The following is a 27,218-nucleotide window of genomic DNA, read 5'->3' on the forward strand; positions in this document are numbered from 1 at the left end:
AAGGGGTAACGTGGCAATGAGAACAATGTCATGACTTCCATCCCTCCTATGATATATTGAGATGACCACTTCAAAAGGAAAATAAGCACCATACCTGAGATATGGGTTGGTTGACAAACATCCAGCCTGTAGCAGGGTTAATTTGTAAATAATCTGGTTCTTCATTCGCTATGGAGTATGTAATGACAGCATTTGAGCCGTAGTCATCATCATGGGCTGCAACATGAAGAAAGCTGGTCCCAACTCTTGTGTCTTCTCTTAGGAAATCTCATGTAAGGAAAGGTTATTTCAAACTGATCATTAATTCACTAAAGTACCATGAACACCTTACTAAGAAATATGAAGAAATACTACAGTAAAAATGTATGGAAGATATCACTTTATTCCCCTTGGAACAATGCCCATAAAATCAAACAATGTTTTCAAGAGCTGTTATGATTCCATAGTTATGGATCATATTTGAAATTTGTATTATCACATTCATAAACTGGAATTCTTATTCAATCTAATACTTTTTCAGGTTTTCTGGTTTTGCTTTTTTTTTTTTTAACTAAAGGACTAATTGCTTTGTATGAAATATAAGCAAATGGAATTTTAGCTTATTGCATAAAATCAGAAACTACTTTCTTGGATTTGTATATTATAACTAACCGAGAAATACCAGGTTTTTAATGAATATTATACATGCAATTCTGAAATCTCTGCAGCCAGAAGTGCATCTCTGGCTTCAATCACCCAATTAGTCACAGGATTTACTGCTACGAAAGACAAAAATCCAAAAATCTTAGACATCAGGTAAGCTCACACTCAAGGCACTGAAACTCTATCCAATGACTCTCAATTACATTCATAGTGGGTGTTTTCAAATCTGGGATCATTGCCATTTTGGTCCAGAATGATAACATTTATCTGACATATTCCAATGAGTGGTTCTGCTGCCTGGTCTGTTGCTGTCAGAATGATAGAATATTCCCTCTGTTTTTCTCGATCAAATACCTGTATAGTTGTCAGAACTCCTGAAAACAAATTAAATACCAGAATTAAAATACTACGCATTTGACAATACTGTATGTAGACGTTTATTTGATTGTCAATACATTGAGATACAAGTCAGTAGGCTGAATATACCTATAATGCAAATTTTAGGTTCAAGACTTCAGTCATAAGATTTAACAATTTCAAGAACTTAAACTGTACTGCTCAGGCAGACACAAACTTCATAAACACTTATATCTATATACAATTGATTTTAGTTCAGAAAGGTAATACCAAACTAACTTTAAGAGACCAAGTTTCATGTCTTTTATCCTCTAAAAATTCTGCCTGCATTTAGTTTTGCCCTTCCAAAAATTTTAGTCTCTTGGTCATTTGTAAGACTACTCTGTCATTTGGATAAGTCATTTATATGCCATTAACAATGCTACCAGATAATGTGCACCTAAAATATGTATTTTTTAAATCTACTTACAAAGACACAGGAGTTATTTCACACTGCAGAATTTCCACGTTTCAGGGAAAATATCAAATCTAGTTCTAGTTCTACTGGACATGTATGAAATTAAAAGCAGAATGTTTACGCAGTTAAAACACCTTACATTTTGTCTGCTATGAAAAAACCTCAATGCAAAGCACAAAGTCCGATCTTATTTAAGCTTGTTTTCCATCAGCCTAATGAAGTGGTTTCTATGTGCCAGTATCAGTTATGATATTCAGTTTACCTGTGTCAGGATGAATACTAAATGCTGGTAGGATACCATCTCTGTGCATCAAGCCATATTTCACTATACCATTGGCTCCTTCATCAGTATCAGTGGCTTCAACTTGCAGTACAACTGTCCCTGAAAGTTGGTTTTCCAATACGGAAGCATGTTCCCGATAATACTGACACTGAGAGGGGATACAAACAAAAACAAAAACAAAAACAATCAAGCATGTAACTTGCCATATGATTTAATAATACATTAGAGAGGAAAAAAAAACAAAACAAAACACTATTTAGCCACACTACCATTCAGATATGCTGACGTTTTTATCTGTATCATGATTAACTTAAGCACTTTACTTGCTATTTTGTGGTTATACGAATACTATGCAACTCCAACTGATTAAAATATTTGGACAAAAAGTTACAGTTGCATACACTTCCGAATGCAAATATACTTCTATGTTAGCAAAAAAGAGAGTATACATTTGCCCAAATCATAGAATTGCTCTGGTCAAAATCAGCTTTCTATGCAAAGTAAGTTTGTCAAGAACAGATTAATGATAATTTGCAAGACTGAATTGAGCCATCACGGACTTTTTAAAACGTGGAACGTTATTCATCAACATACTAGCCATTAGCATCAAACCTGAAATTTTTAGACAATGGAATGTTAAATACTAGTGAACATTCTGAAAACACATTCAAGCATTTATTTTTACAGTACTTTACAATTCAAGCTAAAATACCTTCCATCTTTTCTTTCATCAATTCCAGACTTATAATCATCACAAGAAGACAAAGAAATTTAGGGAGGTGTTTTGGAACACTATGGAACAAGTCCACTGGATAGATACACCTATTGATCCTTCATGTGTCATACTGAAACACCAAAAGTTATTCACCCAACCTAATCTTTTCTAAAACAACAGATGAGGTGGGGTTCAGGAAAAAGTCTGCTTACAGAAGCTGCTCTGCCACAAAAGAACAAACCATATAAAGCTCAGGAGAGGGACGGGAAAGACAGAGAAGACAGTGGCATCAAGAGGAGAAAAATAAAGTGGATCACGTCTTGAATAATTTATCTGCTGCACCACTTGCAGTGGCAACAGTCTTAAACATTCACCACACAGTCTAATGTATATCATGTAGCCTCATTTATTCACCTTGTGAAAGACAGGTTTGTTGTTGCTGACATCATCGATTTTCACAATAACCTGAGCAGTACTTGTAAGAAAACAGGTCCCTCCAGAGGCATCAGTAGCTGTGACATTAAGTATGTACTCTGTCCCATGCAACTTTGGAAATGGACTTGAACGAAGTCTAACTAGCCCTGAAAAACAACAGGTTGCAGCTTTTTTATTTTTTAGTGTATTACCCAATTCCTGTTATTCTTCCAACCTTTCTAATTATTCACAAGACTGATACATTTTAATTACTATGGTATTTTTTACTGCAGTCTGATAGTAAAATGAAGACAGCAAAACAACAGGTCTGCACGTATGCCTACACAGCTGAAAGAGACAACAGCTACAGCTCAGCTGACCTGCACATTATCTTTACTGTATCTGCTGCAGAAGATAACAAAACAAAAAAAAAATCCAGAAACATTGTGGCAAACTTCTGTTTAATCTGTTTCAGCCCTACCAGGGAGCCTGGGTACATTCCTTTATTATTGCAATTAAGTCTTGTCTCCTTTGTGCTGCAGTCATTCATGCTAGCTCAACTGAAATTAGTAAAAGTTTTCCTTCCTGCAACACAATCACCACAACATTAGGCTGTTTAGACATACCCTCAGAAATGTGCATTTTGCTACTCTTCCAAGTCACCCAAATGATACACCCTGCTAGATGTGACTCTCAGAGAAAGACGTATGAAAAATTTGTTACCAAAGCAAACCAGACTGCAGCTATCTGAGACCATGTAGAAAGAAGCTGTCATTCATCCACTTCATCATCCATCAGTCACCTCACTTATTCATCAGGGGTAACAGCAACTGTCATTACAATAGAGTATTATCACAGCATCAATGTCGCTCAATGTGCTTACAGATGTACTGTTTTAGCTGCTTCACTTATTCTTGACATACTTCCACTTCTCCTTGCCATTTCTGTGACAAGGGAGTGAAGACTATTCTTCTGATATCATTTGTGAAATTAAACTGCTGCAAGCCACTGCAAACTTTTATTGGCTTATTAAGCAATAAAAGCCAAAAAATGTTTTGAAAAAAAAATGTTAATGTTTCTGAATTAAGCTTGGTAGACTATAAAAATTAATTGATAAAACATTTAAGTTTACTTATACACAGTCATCTATATAAAAAACAATGGATCTGATCATAAGAGATGGTATCGAATAAAGATCCGTCTCTTAAGTTACCCATTATCAATAACAATGCTCTCAATTAAATTACTGACTGAAATCAGACAATAAACAAATAAGAGTAGTCAATTATACAAGGGTTTTAGGAAAATGATACAATTTTTTAATGTTACGAGAGAGTCTAGAACACTTGCACATTTCTCCTGCATTTTTTTTATTAGATTAGCACTAGCTCCAAAAATTGTATATGCTATTCAGTTTTTATAAATGTTGTCTAATAAAAAACAATCTTAATGTGCATCACATCAGAATCAACATTATGGCTCTGTAGCAGCAAAGAGCTAATACAGTATTACCTTTCTTTGGGTCAATAACAAAATTTCCTTTTTGACTCCCAGATAGAATATCATAGTTCACACCATCTCCATCAGGGTCAACAGCATTAACTGTAGCAACCAGTGTATTTGGGCCTGCATCTTCAGAAACAAAACTCCTGTAGCTGTTAAATGAAATTATGACAACATACTTACAAATTTAGACAGAAAAAAAATATATACATAGAGGAATATTTTACAACATCTAATGATTACCTATACAAAGGGTACTGCAGAGATCTGTAATTTATTAATGCAATTGCACTGTTAAGATGCTACTTCATAAACAAAGGAAATTATAGTATAGATGACTTATCCAACCATCTTTCTGTTGTTCCCTCCCATAAATTTCCACTGTAAACTTTCAGTAGTGTTGATGCTTTCAAGCTTAGCTTCATGACAACAATTACACTAAATGTATAATTTTTTTTTTAATTTACAAGATTCACAGAATGAAAGTAAACATTTAAAAACATTGTTTGTTATAATATACTTTCTGACACAAGTTGTCAAATGCTTTCAGTGTAGTCTTTGCACCAGCATGACTAAGATGAGAATCAGATCCAGAGGATATGTGCATAACTCCAGTTTTACAAAAAATCTCTTCTCAGGACTGGACACATCACTGACACTGTAAGCTCTTAAGAGGCATTATCAGCCTAAGCTTAATGCTCTCAGGAGTAGAAATCCCTCTGCCCTAGTAAAGTCCCAAATATTCATTATTTTATCTGACTAGATCGGGCATAGGCCAGGCTAAGCATATAACAGACCAGCCCGTAGTAGATATCCCAAAGCTCAGCCATAGCAAGGAATTGCAGCTGGCTCTATCCAACAATACACATGGGTATCACTGCGCTCAGAGTACCTGAGTCCGCTTATGGGCCCACTTTTCATATTTCATTGCAAATACAACCCCAGTGACTGCAGCTGTTACATGAAGTCAATTACTCTCACACCTTATTGTCATTACGCTGAGAAATGCATAAATATCAAAGGAAAAGAAAATGGGTGCAGAGAAAACCTCTCCCTTAGCTTTTGCTGTCTAGATATCCATTTTCACCAAAACCTTTGTAGTGACAGCTTTTTTTTCCTCCCTCAATTTAATATGCAATGAAGTAGAAGTAGATTATTCTGATTTAGCTCAGTCACAACCCTCAGGACACTGTTTTAACTCTGCATCTGAAAAGCAAATGAACAGCAGTTCTGATAATTGTGAACATGAAATTTAGGGACAGAAGAGTTCGAGTCATCAGAAGAGGTCTCTTAAAAAGCAGAAAGTGGAAACTGACAAAATGAAAGAGTGATAGCCTTAAGCATTTAATAATTGAGACACAAGATAACTGATGAAGAAAAGCTCATGGCAAGGAATCTAGAGTTTATACCAGACTATAAATCTATTTAAACACAGGACTAGGACATCATCATCATCTTGATTTGTACTAGCCTTGCAAATTAGTCTCTCAACAGGAGCCAATTTATGGGTGTTCATGATGATCTATCTCACAGAAAACTTCATCTAAGTTATGTTTGAAATTTATCTTTTGAGATTTTTTTCATTACCTGAAAGATAAAGTAAAATCAAATCCTGGTTAACATGGTTAAGCAAAAACTTGAAACAATTCGAATTGTAAGAGCTGGATTCAGTTCCATCACCAATCTATACAGATATAATTTGTACTGCATAGGGAACAGAAAAGCTTCTTATTTATGTTTGGCAATTTAAAATAATATTTATTTTAATCATGTTCTTCAGTAAACTTTAAATATAAGAACTGGTGGTTTTTTGTTTGTTTGCTTTGTTTGTTTGTTTAACTATGATCTCTGCTTCCAGTATGTTATGAAGATGTTTACAGCATCTTTATGCTATCTCTCATTTCTGATTAAAAAATTGGGAATAGATACAGGACTTGAAATTCAATGACCCTGAATATTAAAACGAATAAATGAAAAGTAGGCATCATCTGAAGAGTGAGAAACTTAATCAGTTTTAGTATTTGACAATATATAGATATCCACTAACAATTTACAAAAGATCAATTTTTTCTAAGCCATATCTCCTAAGCAACATTTAGGAACAAAAGGAAGGCATAAGATTTCGAAGCCAGAGGTTACTTTTACATAAACTGACTGTCAGCTTTGAAATTTTGTTCAGCTAAACCACATCACTGAAATCTCTTCCAAGGTTTTGTTCTGAGCCTTTCTACTCTAGAAGGCCAACGCAGAAGTTCACAATGAATTTCATTACTAAGCTTACAACCTGAATGCAAGTTTACAGCACTTCTGACATTGCTTCAGATACCTCTGGGTCCCAAATACATAATAAAAATCATTACTGAGGTTTACCAAAAAAAATAGGAACAAAATATCATTTAACAATAGTCTATCATATCTCCCATAGAGTAGCAGGAATAGTGGCTTCCCACTGCTAACCTTCCCAAGCATCCACACAGTGAATAGCAATGTAAGCCATCCATCTGATGTGCAGGAAAAAACTACTTAAAACACAGCAATAACTGGAATGTACTGTTTACTTATTTATAAACTGACAAGATCTTCCAGTCAAACATCTTGACTTTAGCAGAGTAAGTGAATGGAAGATCATTAATTGGTAGGCTACTAATGGAATTTCATTTCTAATTAATTCAAAACTAATTGGAAAAACATATTGGAAAAACAGAAACACAAGATCTGCCAAAAGAGACTGTCTATATACCACCCCTTTCTATGCACATTGAAACTATGTCTAAACCTTACAATTAACCAAACTTAAAGCCTTTTTTTTTTTTTTTTTTTTTTAACCGGTAGTAACAAAATCCCAGAGCCAAAAGATTATCCTGCTTTAGTCAGACTAACTCTGAAATTTGATTGAACATAAGCCAGTTACCCTCCTATAATGATCAGCCTTCTGACCAGGATAAAAAAGGCAACAGTAAAAGACAAAGATAACAGAATTTTAAGAATATGCATTTACGTTGTCTGGGAAAACTCAGGTGCTTCATCATTTACATTTGAAATATGAATCCTAACAGTTGCTGTCCCAGTCTTCGGCTCTTCTCCTTTATCCACAGCCATAATTATGAACTCATACAGATGGTTAGGTCGCTCATAGTCCAATTTTGTTGCTGGAAATATAGTACCATGAGAAGTAATACTAAAGTCTGGACTCAAAGAGTAATATAATATTTCGGCATTCTCTTTTGAATCACAGTCAGTGGCTGTCACTGTTAAAAGAGAAGATAAAGACACTGCGTAGATCAAAGTCTATGAATTGGAACATTGAGTACTTTAACAAAAGAATTAGTGCATAGCATAAAACTGTAATAGCATTCGTCTTGGCACATAGTGCTTGAAATAATTTATAAAACAGGTGAAGTTCTGTTACTTCAAAATCCTACGAAGATTTGTTTACTTCATCTCTCATCCTCCAAAATTATTTGGGCTGTGGCAATAGTAAGTAATTATGACCCAATTCTACAAGATGCCAATTGCCTTCAGAGAGTTGTGGCTACCCCCTCTTGGGGCAGGATTTTGCCTTCTTAATTGAAATCTAATTAGTGGGGAGAGAAAAAACACTCCTGACGAGCGTAACAAATGGTTTTAAAAGTACCAACCTTGTAGAAGTGCAGTTGTCCTAGTAACTGTTTCAGGAACACTAACTTTGGTGTAGATTGACTGACGAAATTCTGGGGCACAATCATTCACATCTGTGATTACAACTGAAACCTGAACAGAAAACAAGAGAGTGTTAAATGGCATCAAAGTGAATCAAGGCAATGACTTCATTGCTCTAGAAATACTGGATGGAAGAGTTTGTCAAAAAAAAAAAAAAAAACAAACAAAAAAACACATTATTGTTGAGGTTGAAGCTGTAGCATATAGGAAAAAACATTTTTCTTAGGTTGTTCTTTTCCTGCTGAGAGTTGCTTAAATATTAGATTCCAAAACATTTGGAATTGTCAGGCTGCGTACATCAACATCTTCTATTTTTCCTTCACCTCCTTTGATTATTTCCTGTGATTAATTTAAAGAGAAATGGACTGTCTGCTTTCAAAGCATTCTTTTGCCATTATCTTATCTTCCCACTCTTCTGTTATTTTTAATACTAAAAATTCTACTGCCAAGCATATCACATTCTAGCAGTATAAATCTCCAAGACCAAGTTCTGAATTCAATTGCAGCAGTGTAAATCAGAAGTAGATAAAGATAACTGTTCATGTTAAGACAAGTAAGAAATACAATTCTGCTTCTACCACCATTAAAAATGTTTTCTTATTTCTGTGTCAAATGAGAGCCCACTGTTGCACTGTTGACAATCCAAGCAGTAAAGAGTGTGTTAAATTAGCCTTTCCAGCAGTTCATACTGCTACAGTTCACGCTGAAGTCTGAAGTTGGTATTCTGGCCTCACAATGCAATAGGTAGCCTTATACTCACTCTACGCTTACTTATGTTAGTACAAAATGGAAGTTGCCTTCTCATGACTGCTGAAGTTCTATTGGTATAAGGCATATAAAATTACATTTAGGCTAAATGTATTTATAAAATCATCTTAGAATCCTCTTTCAAGTCTTATTCTGTCATTCTTCATCTTGTGGTACCTAAAAGGGTCAACAGAAATTATCAGTCTCCACTGTGCTACAGCCACTGTTTTTAACACTGATGTACTGTGTCCTCTCACCTGTTCCTAATAATTCTACGTCCCATTCCTTCGACAGCGAACATCTACTTCCCACACCAGGAACAAACTGTTATATTACATGCATTTCCAAGCTTGGCAAATCTTTGAATTCAAACAACTGTAATAGCTGTATTTAGAAATATTTTCTGCTGTCAAACAGCTTTCTAAAATACCATGAACTATCATCTTTCAACATCTATGGCTTATTACCTCCTGTCTTTACAAGTTCAGTTTGTGTTCTTGAAACGAAACTAGTAATTGTCTTTGTATTTTCTGTTTTGCCTTTGTTTTAAATTGGAGTAACCACAAATCTGCATCATTTATGAAGGCTGAGAGTAAAACAAAACCGCATGTTAGCCTTGACTGCATCTACTCCCATCTTTTTGGATAAAGACTTTGACCTATGATGGGATGGCATTACTGATCCCTAAGCAACAGCTTTTTCAGGATCAGCAAAAATGAGCTCTACCCAATAGTACCTAAACCAGCCCTCCTAATCTATACAGAGTTAAAAAGACTTTAAAAATGAACAACAGAATATGTAGTATGAGCTGGAGAAATGAAAGCTCCTAGTGAATCTGTGCTGGTATTTGGGAAGACTCAAGAAAAACACAAATACATACCGAATGGCAGAAGTGAACACCTACCTCAGCTGCGCTACTGAGCTGTTCCTCGTTTTCCTCTGCTCTGACCACCAGAAGATACTGGTGTTGGTCACTCTCATAATCCACATTCCGAGTTAAACTGATATCCCCTGTTGCCTGACCAACGCTGAACAGACCACTTGGATTAGTTAGCAAACTGTAGCTCAGGGATTTGTTTTGATATGATATAGCAGTGACTCGAAGAAAGCTGCATAAAAATGAAGTAATATAAAAAAAGGTCTCAAGCATGTAATATAACATAATAAAAAATAAGGCAAAAAATGCTACACAACAGAGGGGAAGGTGCAAGCCTGTAGGTCTGATTAGAGCAGTACCCACCAAAGTCCATGATAGTTATACCTAAATTCCAAATTCAAATATTTTGTTATACTGTATTTTTATCATTTTGAAGTTAAACAGAAAAAGGTAGGATTTTTGGAAGCAGAACACAGTAAGGATTAAAAACACAGAAACAGAAGATTTATTTTTTGTTGCAACTGAATTTGCTTACTATAATTTTCTTCTAGGGTAGTGATGATTTTCAGGAAGGAAACTAAAAGATAAAATAAGCTACAAAAGATTCTTTTTACTAACAGCATAATACGCTTCAGCATACTGTTCTATAGTTTCAGATACCTGCAAAAGGAAAACAGCCAGTCACTAGCAGTGTGCATGTAACAGCGTATACCAGGACGTGTTTTTTTTTTTAGCTCATCTGGCACTTTTTTCCCATGAAAGTGCTTCAAGTAGGAAAAGCGTTTGTTGTCTTATTGTGAAGATTTCTTAGGAGAAAAGATTCCACTTCCCAGGAGAACCCAAAAACACCTAAGATCCAGTGACAACTGCATTCAAAAAGACAAACCTCAGTTTGTCTGAACACTTCTTTTCCTTTTGTTATTTTCATGCTGCTGTCTTCTAGCTTCCCTCAGGTGCAACATTGAAAAAAAAAAATACTGCAAAAGCTTGCTGTAGGTCATTATCTTGCTTTATTCTTTCTGCTTATTTTTCTGCGATGTGGTCTCACAGTCAGTTTAAACCAGCACAAGTCAGTGTTCCTGCCAACAGGAATTACTTTGCCCTCTTTCTAACTCCCTACCCCTGCTGCAAGTTCATGCCACCTCTCCTCTCCTTCTGTCACCACGAACAATCACGATGCCCTGCTGTGAACACATTTAACAACCCAACTGAAAAATCTTTTTTTTTTTTTGCTTTGTCGGTCATTGGATCAGTCTTCCAACACAGCTAGCATACTAGAGCCAATGCCAGGTGAGAAGAAAAGAAAGACTTGGTAACACTTCTTGTCAGCAGCAGTCTTAAATCTACCTACAATTGTGAAATCCTTACCCCAGAAATCCAGCGACTCTGTTTTCCTGCAACTGGTCTAATATAAATATCAGAATTTCAGGATTCTGCATTGATTTTCAGGACCACACATGGGTTAACACACAACAGTAAATCACTTTCGCTGGGCACATTGTTTATATTCAAGCCTCTTATGACATAGTAACAACCATATGAAATATTTAATTCCTTGTGGATATTGCCATGTAACTTCACAAACTGATTAATCTACTATCAACGTAATTGTGCAAACATATTTTTAAATAGTGACAAAAATATTTACTACGAATTCCACTATTTTTCTTCCTAAACATTATTGAATCCAATATAGCAGATACCAGTTAGGTATTGTAGCATTCCACGGTTCTTTAATTTCTTTTATACCTGTGCTAAATAAATTTATTGCAGTTTAAAAAAGAAAAAAAAAACAAACAACTTGTTATTTGCTATTAACAGCTGCTGATTTTTTTTTATCTTATCAAACCTCAGACACTGTACAATTGTTTGTTGTAGACTCAACAGTAAAACAGAATACTACAGATAACATAGCGTTAAATAACAGTTGAAAGGCCGCAAAAGGAAGACATTTACTGGACAAAAGTATTCTCGATTCAACTGGAAAAGGAAATGTCTGCCCTAAAACCAAAACAATTTGTGAAAGACGGAACTGAGTATTCAGGTAGACCTACGTTACTAACATTTTCCGTGATATTTAGATCCACGTGGTTAGACAAAGGATGGAAAAATAAAATGACAATTTTTGTGGCATCTTCATTTTTGCTCAGTTTGTCACTGTGATTAATGAAGACAGCAAAGACAGTCTCCCCTCTCCCCCCCTACTCTCAATATTCACTTGGTGGAGAAGGCACTTTTCAAATGTTGGCACAGAGAACTCATACATGCATTTACACAAGGTATCTTTCTTTATGATGTAATGGTTCTGATTCGTATTTTCTTTGAAAATTAGGACACAATCATCATCTGCTAATACTTTTCTTATCATTTCAAAAGCAAGAAATTCTAATTATTCGTTACCACTTTTCTTTATATAAGAAGAAAGAATACATTATATATCATACAATACTAAGAATACATCAATCAAATGATATTTATCACTTCAATTAAGATATCTAAATTGCTATTTACGATTCATAAACGATACTGAGGCTTTGGAGAGATCAAACAGAAGTTAAACTAAGAACACAATCTCACTGCATTATTTGTTACTGTTACTTACGATTTTCCTTGTGCCATACTTTCAGGAACATGAACGAAGTACGACATGTTGCTGAACTGCGGTGGTCGAAATCCAGCAATTATAGAAACAGAGGCTGGAGACCCTTTGTTTCCAAGTTTATCTGCTGCCAGTACAGTCAGTAAATACTCCTTGTTCCTCACCAATGGCAAACCTGTCATTTTAATCCAGCCTGTGTCCCTCTCAACTTCAAATCTGTCTTCTCCACCTAAGAAGACAGATCCACAAACTGCTGTCAGCACGAACACTTTTACTTCAGTAAAATGGAGAAGAAAATGGGGTATCAGTTCCTGAAGTGGTTTTCTTTTAGAATTGACGTACACACAAAAATATCAAGAGTTTGTTTTGAACTCATTATCTACATCAGTGATTACATTTCTAATCTCATTTTACTTTCCTGGGCAATTATTCTTCTTCTTCATCCTCCAGTACTTTGCTGCTATTTGACCCCTAACTATCCCTTAGCAGAAAACACCCTGTTAGGGTCCTGGTCAAGAAGAACAGATTCACCTTTGGAGTAGTATCACCACTCCCCTTCTCCTTAGACAGTTTTGAATTACTATTGAAGTTTATTTTAAGAGCCTCAACAAAGAGGCGACATCAGCGAGCCTATAGTAGCTGTGCAAAAATAAGGCATAACCCAGATGCTCCCGCAAAGGAGAAGAAACATCAGCTTCTTCCACCCAACAAACTCTGCTTCAGGTAGTGTCCTCTCTCATAAACAGTCAGTGCAGCAGAAGGGTGCTGACTATGGCTACCATTGCCACCCCCTTGCAAAGCCCTGCAATCCAGTACCACTCCAGTCCCCATTACCCCTGTGGGCAATAATCTGGGCAGGAACCCAACTTTACAGAGAGAACTCACTTCCGATCTGACCAATCTGTCCATATGCTCACTAAAAGTTTATTTTTTTCACACACAAAGCCAAAGGCTTATGAATCTTTTTGAGTAGGAAAGGAACATCTTCTACTAAAGAAACTGAGGATAAGAGAAAAAAAAAAGTTAAAATAGTGAAGCTTCATACAAATGTAACAAAGAGATTTAAATTTACCTTCCAAGAGAAAATATTCTATAGTTCCATGGATCCCTTCATCTGCATCCACCGCAAGCAGCTTGTATACTTGAGTACCTTTGGCAGCTTGAGGAGAAACCACAGCCAAGAACGGGAAGGGCTCCATGGCCCATTCAGGTACATTGTCGTTTGCATCTGTCGCAGTAAGTGCTAAGTGCAACAAGTACTGATCTTTTCCTAACAGTAAGAAAAATGAATAAATATTTAGCTATTTAATGGTACTCAGAGTAGCAAACACATATCAACTCCTGAGGGTGTACTGTCTGCAATATGGTTGGCATTTAATTCAGAAAGACTTCTTTGGCTCTTCTCCTACAACCAACAGCATCCAGACACAATGGAAAAAATAAAATAAAATAACCAGCACAAGTACTGCCAAACTGCAAGATCAGGGCCACCCCATATTATTTCCTACCAATATCTCTTTTTAGGAAAGTTCACACATTCTTAAATTTTCAAAGTTTAGTTTAAACACATGTTTCCTGAAAGCACTTTGCTGGAAGAAAAAAAAAATATTGTTTTGTATATTCAATGATTACAACAATTCTGAACGTTGAAAGTAATTACATTTTTGCCGTCAAAAAGATTCTAACCAATCTACCCTAAATAATGAATTTCCGAGATGGAAAGTTCACTTAAGTCTTAATATGGTTTTCACTTCTATTAAAAATTGAATGCTGTTTAAAAAAAAAAAAAAATCCATCAGAGAATGGAACTATTCAATTATCCAGAAATCAGAAACAGAATATCCTTAAAAATTGATGGAAAAGTACTTGTTATGCTGCTGCCATTATTAAACCAACCAGTGAGGGCAACAGAGCTCCTGAACAAGTAATAAATAGCAGGCAGGCATCATTGAAAAAGTAACAAAAAGGAAAAATGTCAGATCGAAGAAAATGTTCTGATGTCTCCAAGCATTAAGTTAAAGGAGGAAGAAGTAGAAAAAAACCCTGGGTGAAAAATGTTTCTAAATGAAAGACAAAAGCATAGACTAAAAGCTTCAGTGTCAAAGAAAGCAAAATGCTGCTGCAGACAGGAAGCCTTTTTGTCTCTGCGCTCCTTAATCAGCAGCCCGTGTATACTTCCAGCTGGTAAATGCTTCTTCCAAATACACACAGCTAGCTCAGATTCTGAAGCAACTTCACTGGGAAGACATCAAACTATGATAAGACTATGACAAATACTTTTTTTTTTTTTTTTTTTTTTGTAACTGATGATATTTACCAGTAAGACCAAAGAGCACAGTATAAACAAATGTAGGCCTTTTGGCCAGCTTGGCTGCAAGTGGACTGGCACCGTACTTGTAGAAAGCCGCACTACAGAGGCCAACTTGAGTGTTCCTGCCATCCATGTTTAATGCTCCTGGTTCCAGAAAAGCAGTGAGCACACACCCAATCTGACTCTGAAAGCATTACAGCTGCACGGACATGGCACTATGCCCAAGCTAACAAGCCTGGGGAATTGAAAGGGAATATGGCCTGTGCAAGAACAGCTGTCTACATTTACAAAATGGTTTATCCACAAGTTTAATAATGGATGAAAAGTCAGAATTTTATAAGATGATCGTGTTAATATTTGATTTCCCTGTGTATTTATTATATATACATACATAAAAACTTCTACACACACACATCTTCAAAATGGCTTTACAAGAACTGAAACAACATACCTGTAAGTACAGAATGGAACAACTAAATTTCTCAGTTTTAATTTAATTTTAATTAGCAATACAAAGTATTTATGACTAAATATAGTGTTACCAAAGGGTCTAATCTTGTAAATATTGTTGTCTTGCTAGGGAGGGATATTATTCCAGGAAGGTTTGCCACTTGGGTTGAACGACTGTACTCTCCCTCTCTTCTTTCCTAATTGCAGCATTGCATCAATTCCCAAAGCACACCAATGTTCCATCTAAAATATATTACTTTCACCTGATGTATGCATTTACTGATGTTACCCCTTAACTTCCGCAGCAGTACTAATGCACCTTTTGTGTCTGCCTCTTGGAAGTCTCAGCTTTTCATAATTAGTAACCTCTGTCTGATAGCAAGTGGCATATTTAGCACACCTTATCATAATCTGCAGTCTGTAAACAACCAGTAAGTGGATTGTCGTAAAGAAAACTCCTTGATGCTGTGATTAACAATGTCAAATACCAGTTTCTTAGTTCAGCTTCCAGAAACTTAACCCATCATGACCTCTGAGAACTTTCTGTTCTTACCAAGAAAACCGTCTTAGTATAAAAATCAGCACTCACCCAAGACAATCACAGAAGTTCTTCTCCATTACACTTGTAAAACTGCATTCATTCATCTAAATTCTAGCATAGAAATTGAATTGATGGTAACTTGTTAAATTCAAATGAATTTCTTTATAATTATATCCTCTACTCAGAATCTAATGTTACAGTGAATTAATATTAGTTTAAGACAACATGTGTATAAAAACAGAGGCTACAGCAAAAACAAGCTTCTGATTTATGGAATAGTAAGTCACCGAAACAGTTTCCTGAAAGAGAACCTGAAACATTTCTTGCATCACCATAGGCTATGAATACATACAACTCCCCTTTTTACATTTTCATGAAAAAAAAAAAAATCCAGTTACAATGTGCAGCCAAGTCTTACAAGTCTTCTACACTCTGAAATAAACTGTGTTATGCATTGCACTTCAGCAGCCAGAAGTGCTGAAAGTCCTGGTGTAAGGATGAGCAGGTTGACTTCTCTAGCATATAATACTGCACGTGAAGCCCCCATTTCCAAAGATATGCTGAGATTGCCTCAACACAAAAAGAGACTGACCACGAGGTGAGCCTACTGCACTGACATCATAGGGTACCTAGATATAAGTCGCTTCAACGTTTAGAAAGACTCTATGAAAGCAGTTGCATACTTTCTCCTCTGCTTGCAGATGCTGCTTAAATGTTTATCATAGAAGAAGCCAGAAGGAACACAAAAAAGGATTCAAAAATGAGGATGTAAAATGCAGCAGCATGGATATTCTTTCTGACTACCCTAGTAAATAAAACCAGATGTGTTTCAAAGAGACATGTTTCAGAAGGTGCTTTCCATCAGTCCCATGACAAGCAGTCTGAGAAACCTAAAGAAAATGCAAAGGAGAAAACTTGTTCGTTGTTGATCTGTGTCTGAGGGTGAAATATACCATGACAACTCAGAACAAGAAGAGTTCAATATAAGAAGTGCCAAATCAGAAGCAGATCAATGTCTGCTTGAATGTTCTGAAGATTTTAATTACAAGATTTTCCAAAAAGACTTAAGTGTAAAGGGGAGAAGTTAGTGTCAAAATTGCCTGACTTTTCTCAAAAGAACAGATCTTACAGAAGCTGTCACATGTTTGTAAACACCCACTACTTGGTTTGCCAGGGCATACTGCAGGCTTAAGATAGCAAGCACTAAATTAGAAGCTGAGTTAAGAATCTCTGAAAATGTGCCTCCAACACAGAAAGACCTACTGAGGATTTGAGTGCCACCTTGGCAACGTAATCGGGAGTAGAAAGGTTACCAATTTTTGTCTTTCTGGAGTCTGGAAATCAGTATCCTAATCAACAAGTGAACTGACTTGATTTCAGGTTCTGCTGATGTTCTTAACATGCATGTATTCATCTACCAAAACTTAAGTCACTACTGAAAATTAACTGTTTTGAATTGAACAAGTACTAACAAACCTGGATACAAAATCCACTCTTGTCATGGTTGCCACTTCACTGAACATTAATAAGCTGGTTCTCAGTACCTAATTATAACTGGGAAATACCTCTTGCAATACTGTGGAAAACTGCATCAAGACTGAGATTAATCCTCTAATGACCTAATAAGCTTTATTAATCAGAAACCAAAAGGACTTGGAAAAGTTCCTCCAAGTACCTGTGTTTTAATAATTAAGAGACCTTAATGTCATTTGACATCTTGGCAAGATCAAAGCTTTCAGTAATGTGTTGGCTACCTCTGAAACATCTGAATATTCTTAAGAATCTCGTTAGGATAGTCAGCATGAACTGCAATGCACACCATCAGACAGACAGGCGTAATTGTCTCTCTTGACCAGTATAAGTATCTGCTGCATATGACCTTGCAGGTCTTAGTGGTATGTTATTTTCTTCCATCAACCACAGGCTATCTGATTCTCAAGCAAAAATACTAAATAAATCATCAAGTTTAGACATGATTTCACTTTCAGATAAAGGCAGACCAGAGGAAAATGACTATATGTAAGTCTTCCCTTGACTGTATACCATATATTAAAGCAAGAACTGTAACAGAACTGCACAGGACTGTACTTGTCTGCAGAGAGACCTACAAATGCGACCTGACAACTTGTAGAAACAACATCAGGGTGTCCAATGAAGCATGATCAGACAAGGACTTACCAGAGGACAACAAATGTGATGAAGAGACTGACATGAACGATAATGTGTAACATACGCATTTCAAGCAGGACAAAACATTAAGAATTCCCAAGTATAAGTAAGTACGTGAATGTGATTTGTTTCAAGGATAACTTCAGACTCCAATGACTGCAGCATTCCATTTGTTGTAATTGTCATGACATATACATTACAAAATGCAGTCTCTTATAACTGTCATCTTTTTTAACTGACATAGTCATTTTCCTACAAAATAGTTGATTTTCTACAGAATGGAGCTTAAAATGGACCTCTAACTATTTTTAATATGGTATATGAAATTCATTTTCCCCCATTTTATGGTTAGACACTATCCTTTATGAACACTATTTGTGCTTCAAAGATAGTGGAAGAAAGAATTTTCCAACAGTACCTCACTTGATAGTTTAAGGTGTCTCAATGCTGCCTTCCATCAAAACACATATCACCATCCCCAATATTTACCCAGCAGCTATACTAATTATACATGTACATTAGCATATTAACAGTAGTACTAAATTATTGTATTATTACATCTGCACTAGATTTATGATTAATAGTAATTTATTGGTAGTACTACACTATGGGGGACATAATAAGTTACAATTCCACTCAAAATCTTAGCAGAAACAGCTTAAAACTGGTAATCCTCTGTGTACTTGGGTTAAGTCCTACAAGCACACAAACAGGTTCTACTTAAATTATCAGTTCAGAATACCAGGCCCTGACAGCAAGTACACAAACCTACAACCACATTCAGCAGTGTAAGTCAACCCACTACTGAGATCCCCATGAGGAATCTGACAAAGGCCTAATTATCCCTAAAATATTTGTCAAACTGTTCTGTAACACACTGACAATAAGAACTTCTCAATATTAAACACAGGATACTTGACTTTCAAGCCATGTACACTGAAGATATCTTACACAATTTCATTCTTTCAAAGAATCCTCCTATAGTTCTGCTGATTATATTGGCACACAAGCAGATTTTGCATTTAACAGGTTTTTTTCCCTTTCTTCAGACAACAGAGAAAAAAATCAAATAATTGCTTTCTCATATAATGAGCAACAAGAGATGAAATTCAAGGTGCCTCTTGCTGCATATGATGACAATAACATAACACTGGAACACTTAAAATTTTTTAGACGTTATACTGAAAATATTGCTTCATATTCAAAACGATAAAATCACCTTTTTATCTGATCAAAAATATTTTTCCCTCTATTTTTCTTCACTACTGAAACTAATGAAAACAGGTTATGCAAGCAGATTGCTTTTCCCACACATTTGTAAACACCGCTTATTTGCCCTTTGCAATATCAAAACTCAGCCTCTCCTTTTGAGTTTATGTATTAAAAAAAATAAAACCCAAAACAGTAAAATTATAATCTCTAATCCATAGGCTTCTCGTGCTTTAGCTGATTAATTCCCTATTAGAGTCAATTTGTCTCTCACCAAAAGTCCTTCTCAGGGCAGCTCATTCTGAAGTCTGCTTTTTCTCTGATAGTCCCTCCAGTTGGAATGACTTTCTTTTTAACTTAGTATTACTGACAAGAGCTGCAGTACTGAAATTCATTCCCTATCACCAAAATCAATCTTGCTAATCCAATGATGAAACCTCATCACAGTTATCTACCTATGATTTTTCATGCATATTGAAATTTAATTTTCATGTGTATTTATCTGTGGCTGAAAACTAGTAAACACAGGAAGGACTTCATATACTGACTTACACATTGTGAATTCAGACTACATTGGGTAAAAAAACTGATTAGCTGATCCAAGTTTCTGCTCACAGGAAATTTATCAATATGCAGTGTCTCACAATTTTCATCCTTAGAAGAAAAAAAAATATATACATTTCCCCACCTATCTACATAGATAGACCAAGGGTGGCAGGAAGGAGGAGAAGGCTTTAATACTTAGCCTTTCAGTTGACAACTTTTGAATGCAGCACTGGTTAAACCAAGCCTCAAAACTCATCCATGCTGAAATAGTTCGATTGCAATTTCAAATAGTGTAGGTTGGAGTTGCCCCTAAACCCATCACTTTTCACCATGTCAAATTATAAAGGATGCTGTCAATCTATGAAATACAACATATTTTCAGACTTCTGATTTCATTAGGATTACATGACTGTCTTTTCTCTCAAAAATCCAATGGATACTTCTGTAAGACAAGACTTGAAACTAAAATTTTTGTATTCATTAAAAATTTAGGCTTCTCTGCCTCCGTATAATTGATAAAACGGACAATGCCAGACAGTCTGATTTTTAAAGTCTGTCAATATAGAATATTTACTTGAGTGAACATGTCTCTACAATTGCAGACAAATACAGTACATGCCTTGAATTTACTGAGGGAAAAGGTATTGTATTATTATGATTAAACAATTATGAGTAAGAAGCAAGGTTGCTCTGGCATTTTTAGGTCATTTCAATTTATTTTAAATGGAGATTTTGAGGGCGTTAGAAGTCTTGCAAGCCTTTAAGTCAATATCGTTATTGCATTCTCATCTACATCTATCAGAAAATTAACTATTCAAGTTAGTATTTTGCTTTTTGTTTTTGATGTTGCTCCAACTTCTACACATTTACCTTAGATATACAAATTTTTTTTGAAAACTCGGGGTTTGTTATTTATTTGAATTAGGACAAATAAAATCCCGCTCTACTCTGCACTGGCGCGGTCTCACCTCGAGTACTGTGTGCAGTTCTGGGCACCACAGTACAAAAAGGATGTAAAACTGTTGGAGAGTGTCCAGAGGAGGGCGACGAAGATCGTGAAGGGCCTAGAAGGGAAGACGTATGAGGAGCACCTGAGGTCACTTGGCCTGTTCAGCCTGGAGTAGAGGAGGCTGAGGGGAGACCTCATCGCAGTCTACAGATTCCTCACGAGGGGGAGTGGAGGGGCAGGCGCCGATCTATTCTCTTTAGTCACCAGTGATAGGATCTACGGGAATGGTGTCAAGCTGAGGCAGGGGAGGTTTAGGCTACACATCAGAAAGAGCTTCTTCACTGAGAGGGTGGTCGCCCACTGGCACAGGCTCCCCAGGGAAGGAGTCACTGCACCAAGCCTGCCAGAGTTTAAGAAGCATTTCGACTGTGCACTTAGTCACATGGTCTAAAATTTTGGGTAGACCTGTGTGGTGCCAGGAGTTGGACTCGATGATCCTTATGGGTCCCTTCCAACTCAAGATATTCTATGATTCTATGAAATATTTTGGTTTGGGTTGAGAAAGCATTGCTGTTTTGAGGGGGCTTTGCAAATATCACACTGGACTTTTTTAAAACATCATTCTCACAATATTTCTTCATGTAAATTATCTGCTGACTTCAAGTTTGGGAAGATACATTTCCAGAAAAATTCTTAGTGTCCTAAGCCTCTAGCTCCAATCAGGAGAAATCTCTGTTCCCATTTTCATGCCACACCATGAGATAAAAGCTACTGGTTATTATACCCAATCATACCATATAGCCTTCAAAAAAAAAAAAAAGAGCAATAATGTACAAACATTTCTCTAATGTCATTTTGGAAAATTCATGAAGTATATGACAGGCCACTTTTAAGTACAGTAGCTTGCTCATTCATAAAACATAAACCTTCTAAACAGATAACTTTGATGGACTCAAGCTGTGGACAGCCCACATTCCCTCCTAATACACCTCATCTTTTTTGTAGATAGCATAATGACAGTCTGTCATGTCCTTACCCTCATCTGGCTTTCAAAATAGAAGTTAAAGCATAAAAAAAAGAACCAGAAAACAAAAGTAAAGAAAGAGTCAGAGCTACATGATCGTGGCAGGGTGGATCTTAACATAAATTACCAGTTAAAAGAGAGTAAAATGATAACCATTTTATCAGGGACATCCCAGTGCGGTATCCATCTGCTGACAGCAACAGGCAGAAAAACCAAGCATGCCCAGATGTGAAATAAATGACTGCAAATTAATAATCACAACAGACATCCTTAGATAACAAATCATGTGTCTTAATTAATGGTGACTGATTACCAAAAAGCATTATAATGAGAGGACTTTGCTTAACAGGTAGCAGCTACTGGACTATTTCAAGACGGGAAGACATCTTGAAGTTTTGTTTAAATTTTGGGGGAAATATCTGGCTTGTTTCTCTGCAGCCCAACATGTGCAAGAAAAAAAATGCCACCGAAATCAGCAGCCTCACAAGCACAGCTGCTGTACTTCTGCATCACAGAAAGTCATTTGAACTAGCATTACCTGATTTTAACCTAAATACATGAAAAACAGGAAACCTTGATTAATTTAAACTTTCAAGAAAAAAAAATAATAAAAAAGAGAAAGATTATAATAGCATATCCTGTATCAAAATGTACATGTATCATCAGTAAACTGAGCCAATTCATGTCACTCAAGTGAGAACTCCTCTCACTAGAGCTAAGGAAGAGCAATAAAGTGATATCTTTTAAGTGCACTGTTATTCCAGGGAGAAAGGATACTTCACTGTGAGACTTCACAAACATTTATTGGCATCACGGAAGAAAGACTGAAGAATATCAGGTTCCATTACAAGCTGTGGTGAGGAGTAAGCTGTCACATATACAAAGCCTTCCTATCTATTTCAGCTCTCTTCTGCTCTACCACCCCCAACTGTCCTTATCCCAAAGCTGGCCTTTCCTTAACACTTGTCCCAGTTCCCTCCACCTGCCCTCCTCTCTGTTGCCCCAGATTTCCTGCTCTGTTCTCAGGTTCCCTCATAGCCCTGACCATCCATTCCCAGTACCACTTTTCTACACCCAAAATCCCCACCTAATCAGCACCCATTCCTTCTTATCTGGTCTGTCATCCAGTCCAGCTCTCTCCTGGACCACAGCCTTCAGGTGGATTCCTCACCATAGCCTCCATCACCACAGCCACATACACCTTCTTCCACCAGCCATTTTTCCAAACTCTAGCCTTGAAAATGGGCTAGGAACATTGAGTTGGCTCATCGTGCAGGTGTCCATCTTGCAGGAAACCTTGCAACTCTAAAAAACAGCAGCAAACCTGAAACTGTGAAATACCTCCATAGCATAATGTATTAATAACTACTGTTACACCCCTAATGGAAGTGTTGTAGGCCACTATGTATCTTCAAATAGTCAAACCAAATGGAACAGCTTTCTCAAATCTAATACTTCTATATGCAATTCCCATTTAAAGATGTAGAATTTCTTTATATGCATAAGATTAACCATCTAATTCCTAGTAAGGAATTATGACCTCTTACCAGAATAAGGAAAAAAAAGAAAAAAAGTGGAGTTCATGTCTGAATACTGTATATTATTAAGTGAACCAAAAGTCTTCCAAACACTGAATTTGTTTCCTGTTTACAACCAAATATTTGGAAGTCAAAGGAAAATTTACTGGGTCTGGCTGGGATGTTAACTTTTCCTGCAGCAGCCCATACAGTGCTGTGCTCTGCACTTGTAGCTAGAACAGCAGTGGTATCACACCAGTGTTGTGTCTGCTGCTGAGCAGTGCTGGCACAGCATCAGGACTCTCTCTAACCCTCCTAGGGGGTGGGCAAAAAAGTGAGAAAGAAACATCACCAGGGCAGCTGACCTAAACCAACCAAAGGGATATTCCATACCATATGATGTCATGCTCAGCAATAAAAGGTGGAAAAAGGAAGAATAGGGGAGGGGTGGGCTCTCGTTGTGAAAACATCTGTCCTCCTCCCGAACACCAGCTACGTGAGTTGAGGCCCTGCTTCAAGGACATGGCCAAGCATCGCTCATTTGTGGGAAGTAGAGAGTAATTTCTTTCCTCTGCACTTCCACATAGCCTTTACTTGTTTTGTTTTGTTTTTTCCCTTTCCCCCTCCCTTTTCCCCCTTAGTTAAATTGTTTAATTAATAATAATCTTTCCTTAATAATTATTTTTTCCCTTTAATTAAATTATCCTTATCTCAACCCGTGAGTTGTTCTTTCCTTTACTTCTTCCCCTCCTCTTCTAAGGAGGGAGAGTGAGAGAGCGGTTGTGGTGTTCAGCTGCCTAGCACAGTAAAACCACCACACTATGGGATAAGTCTCAGCCTCTTTTATTCTAAAATCTAAACTTTAATATACTAAAAAAGTTTTGAGATAGTCTTTCTACAAATTGGGGATTTCACTTCTGAGACTAACTGTAAAAAGAAAGGTCAGCAAAAATAAACTATTATGATTATGAAATAAAACTATTTCATAATCAAAGTGTAACATAATTGCTATGTCAGTCATGGAATCAATATCCAATTTGTTATGCTAGAAACCAGCTTTGAGAAAGATCCTATCTATATGCTCTTTAATTTACTGCTTCCCTCAGATTAACACATTTGTGTAACTGAAGTTTGTGTAACTGAAATTCAGTTAGATCTTTGAAAAAAAAAAAAAAAACAAAAAATGTATTACTTTTGTAGAAACTAAATGTTTGAGATGATAAACAGCCAGAAGATCTAAACAGCTTCGGTGCTCAAATCCCAGTAGTCTCATAAAGATATTTTTAATCTGACTGCTTGCCATAGAAGGTACATAGCATCAAAATGTTCAGAATGAATAAACATCAAAATGGTGCTTTGAAGCTTCCTGAGATATTCCTTTCTACCACAAATGAGTAACATCCCAAAACTGTAAACACCCACAGTTGTGCCAAATATGCACAGAACGTACATTTTCTTTCAACTTCCTAGCATGAAACCCATTGTGGGTTAAAGAAACACATCTGCCAGATGATAGATGATGATTTCAGCTTAAGCCCTGCTTGATGTATAACTGTTAAAATAATTCATAAAAGAAAAGGTAATAAGAATCATAGAAGAAAAAGATCAACCAGGAGTTACTTAGTACTTAGGGATCATCCAGAGAGAATTGATACTGCTAGCAGGGGACTAAGGCTGCAGATAAAATTAAAACAGATCATCCTCGGTTTCCAAGGATGAAAACCGTCAAGATTTAAAATATACACATCACTAAAATTGTTGGTACCTCCACTCTGTATGTTGATTTAAATGGGACAAATATAAGTGACCGCTGTTAACTATTGGGAAGGCATGCCAAACATCACCCTCAGTAAATCCTCTGGTAAGAAAAAATGAACAACAGGGGATTACATGGCTAATGCCTGTGGATGAAGTAAGGTCAAAGGAGCTTGAGATGACAGATGATTAGAGAGATGGGATCTTTCATGCACTTCCCCCAAGCATTATTGAAATAATAATGGCTCCTTCTCAAATTAGATGTTAGCTCAATGTTAAAATATTAATGTGCACAACAATCTAAGGTATTTTACGTTCTATCTACTGGGTAAAAACTTGAAACAGTATTATGCTTCAGTGAAGACTAAATAAACTATTTGTGCCCTAATAATTGATATGGGATAAAAAACGAAATGCTCCAGAAAACATGAGCATAACCATCACTTCTTCCAGGAAAGGTTAACTGAAGAACATGGCTCAGGGTTGGATGAGCATTGGGGTCAACAAGAGGAATGTGCTCATCAAGGACCACATACCAAAAAAATTGCTCAGGAAGTCAAGCCCTGGAATTTAGGAATTCTGTTGAACCTAAGTACAAGTTTTCCTGGTGTTTTTCTTTGGTTTTGTTTGTATTTTAACAACATATTTGTAAGGTATGAAAAATGTAAATACTGTTGGTTCTTATTTTAATTTCAGATTAGTGGCTTCAGCTCTCTTAAGATTACATCCCCATTCCTGTCCAGCATCTACACAAAGCAATTTAAGCTCTCAAGGCAGAGAAAATATTTCTCAAGGTAGAGACAATATTTTATATAACTGTATGTACGCTGCTGCTGAAGTTGCAGAATTCATCTGCTAAGGAGCAGCAAGGACAGGCTGCTCTGCCTGTTGAAGGTGAACTAGGAGTACAGAGTGAAAGCAAGGTATGCAGGGACCTCAGTGTCACTGAGCAAGAAGAGTCAAACAGGTCCTGTGATGTAAATCTGCTTCATCCAGCAGCTCAGCCATCACCAGACAAGTGTGCAGCGATGAGGTGCATCTGAGGCCAAGCTGGAATGCCAGTCAGCAAGGCAGCATCAGGGTCAGCAAGGTACATGGCCAGGTATAGCACACCGTGTCCTGGTGCAGCTGGGGAAGGGACCCCTGCTGCTTAAGCACAGCTCCCAAGACGTGAGGCAGAGGCCACAAACTCTGAAATCTATCAGGCTTGACTGATCTGTGATTTATTTATTCCCTAACCTCTTCAAGATTTTAAGCCTGCCTTCTAAGAGTTCACATAAGGAACTCACCTGAAGTTGAACTACACAACAAGATTGTATCTCCTCCTCTGCAAGTACAGCAGAACTCATACAGTAAATTGGCACTTTGCACAATAGGTCCAGATTTCCTGTTGCTGCTTGGTATGGTACAGTATATTGCCTCGGTATATTGCTTCCAGAAAAGACATAAACTATGTTAAAAACTAAGTCTACAAAATATCAAGTATCCATGAAAAGATACACAGCGAAGTCACCCCGAAAATTCACTTCTGTACTTCTGTAAATACCTTTTTTTTTCTCTCCTGGAGCTTTTGCAATCTTGTACGTGGTCCTTATGTCCTTATTTCAGTTTAATTGAAACTTCTAGTTCTGCTAGCCATCTCTCAGGAAAGAGGCATAGCATTCTAAATCTATTTCAAGTATTTATGTATTGTAACTCCTATAAAATGAGAAAGCAAGCATTCTGCAACTTGAGTTTTAAAGGTGTTAAGTCATTGTTAACCATTACCTGATCAAAAAAATTATTATTAATAAAGTCATATTTTTCAGTTTAGGCTCCTTTAAAGAAACTTACAATCACTAGCATCTAAAGAACACCATTTATACTGTGTACAATTAATTGCTCTCTGCCTAGTCTCTCTTTTCTACATATTCTGTAAAGATTATTTATATAGTTGGTCCTACCAGCAGTAATATATCAAGATAGTGGAAAACACAAGCTATTTACTAGAACTTCAAGACAGAGGAAAAAAAAATCCCTAAAAATAAGTTAAAGTTTATTGGTCTTTTTTTTAAGTGGGTTAGCAAACCTTGCTTCAGGAAACACATCTCTGGCATGACAGTGTGACAAGCCTTGTTCCAGGCAATCTCAGACTTCAATATTCAGACTAGATGAGAGAGAAAACCGTCACAAAGGTGAGACTTGTCGTAACCTGGGGCAAGGTTAGCTACCACTTTTCTAACAACATCTTCTTGATCCTGACAGAGGGAGCTGTGGCATCAACAAAGGGCTGAAACTTGAGCTATATGATGGAGAGAGAGAAAAGCCCAAAAGCACGCTCAGATTGACCCGATAGATATTGTCACTGCCTCTGAGTAATGACAGTCCCGTTGGCGTACAGCCTTGCTCAGGATTGAGTAGTGAAGAGAGGACACAGAAAGCATCTGTGTTCTGGAAATTGGTCCATCAGCCTCC

The 27,218-nt window shown here is 36.7% G+C and overlaps 1 pseudogene across 1 annotated transcript in view; it reads right to left on the bottom strand.

Moving 5' to 3' along the window:
* Positions 1–27,218, bottom strand: part of LOC308176506 (neural-cadherin-like) — a 69,812-nt pseudogene that overhangs the window by 40,352 nt on the left and 2,242 nt on the right. Inside the window, exons 2-11 of the transcript XR_013956147.1 lie at positions 13,366–13,563; positions 12,297–12,522; positions 9,722–9,926; positions 8,010–8,121; positions 7,370–7,619; positions 4,381–4,523; positions 2,869–3,035; positions 1,719–1,887; positions 846–1,016; positions 95–267 (exon numbers count right to left, since the gene is read on the bottom strand). The product of XR_013956147.1 is annotated as a neural-cadherin-like (transcript). The remainder of the gene's footprint in view (positions 1–94; positions 268–845; positions 1,017–1,718; positions 1,888–2,868; positions 3,036–4,380; positions 4,524–7,369; positions 7,620–8,009; positions 8,122–9,721; positions 9,927–12,296; positions 12,523–13,365; positions 13,564–27,218) is intronic.

Source organism: Anser brachyrhynchus, assembly GCF_964034855.1.
Source record: "Anser brachyrhynchus genome assembly, chromosome: 12".
Lineage (NCBI taxonomy): Eukaryota > Metazoa > Chordata > Aves > Anseriformes > Anatidae > Anser > Anser brachyrhynchus.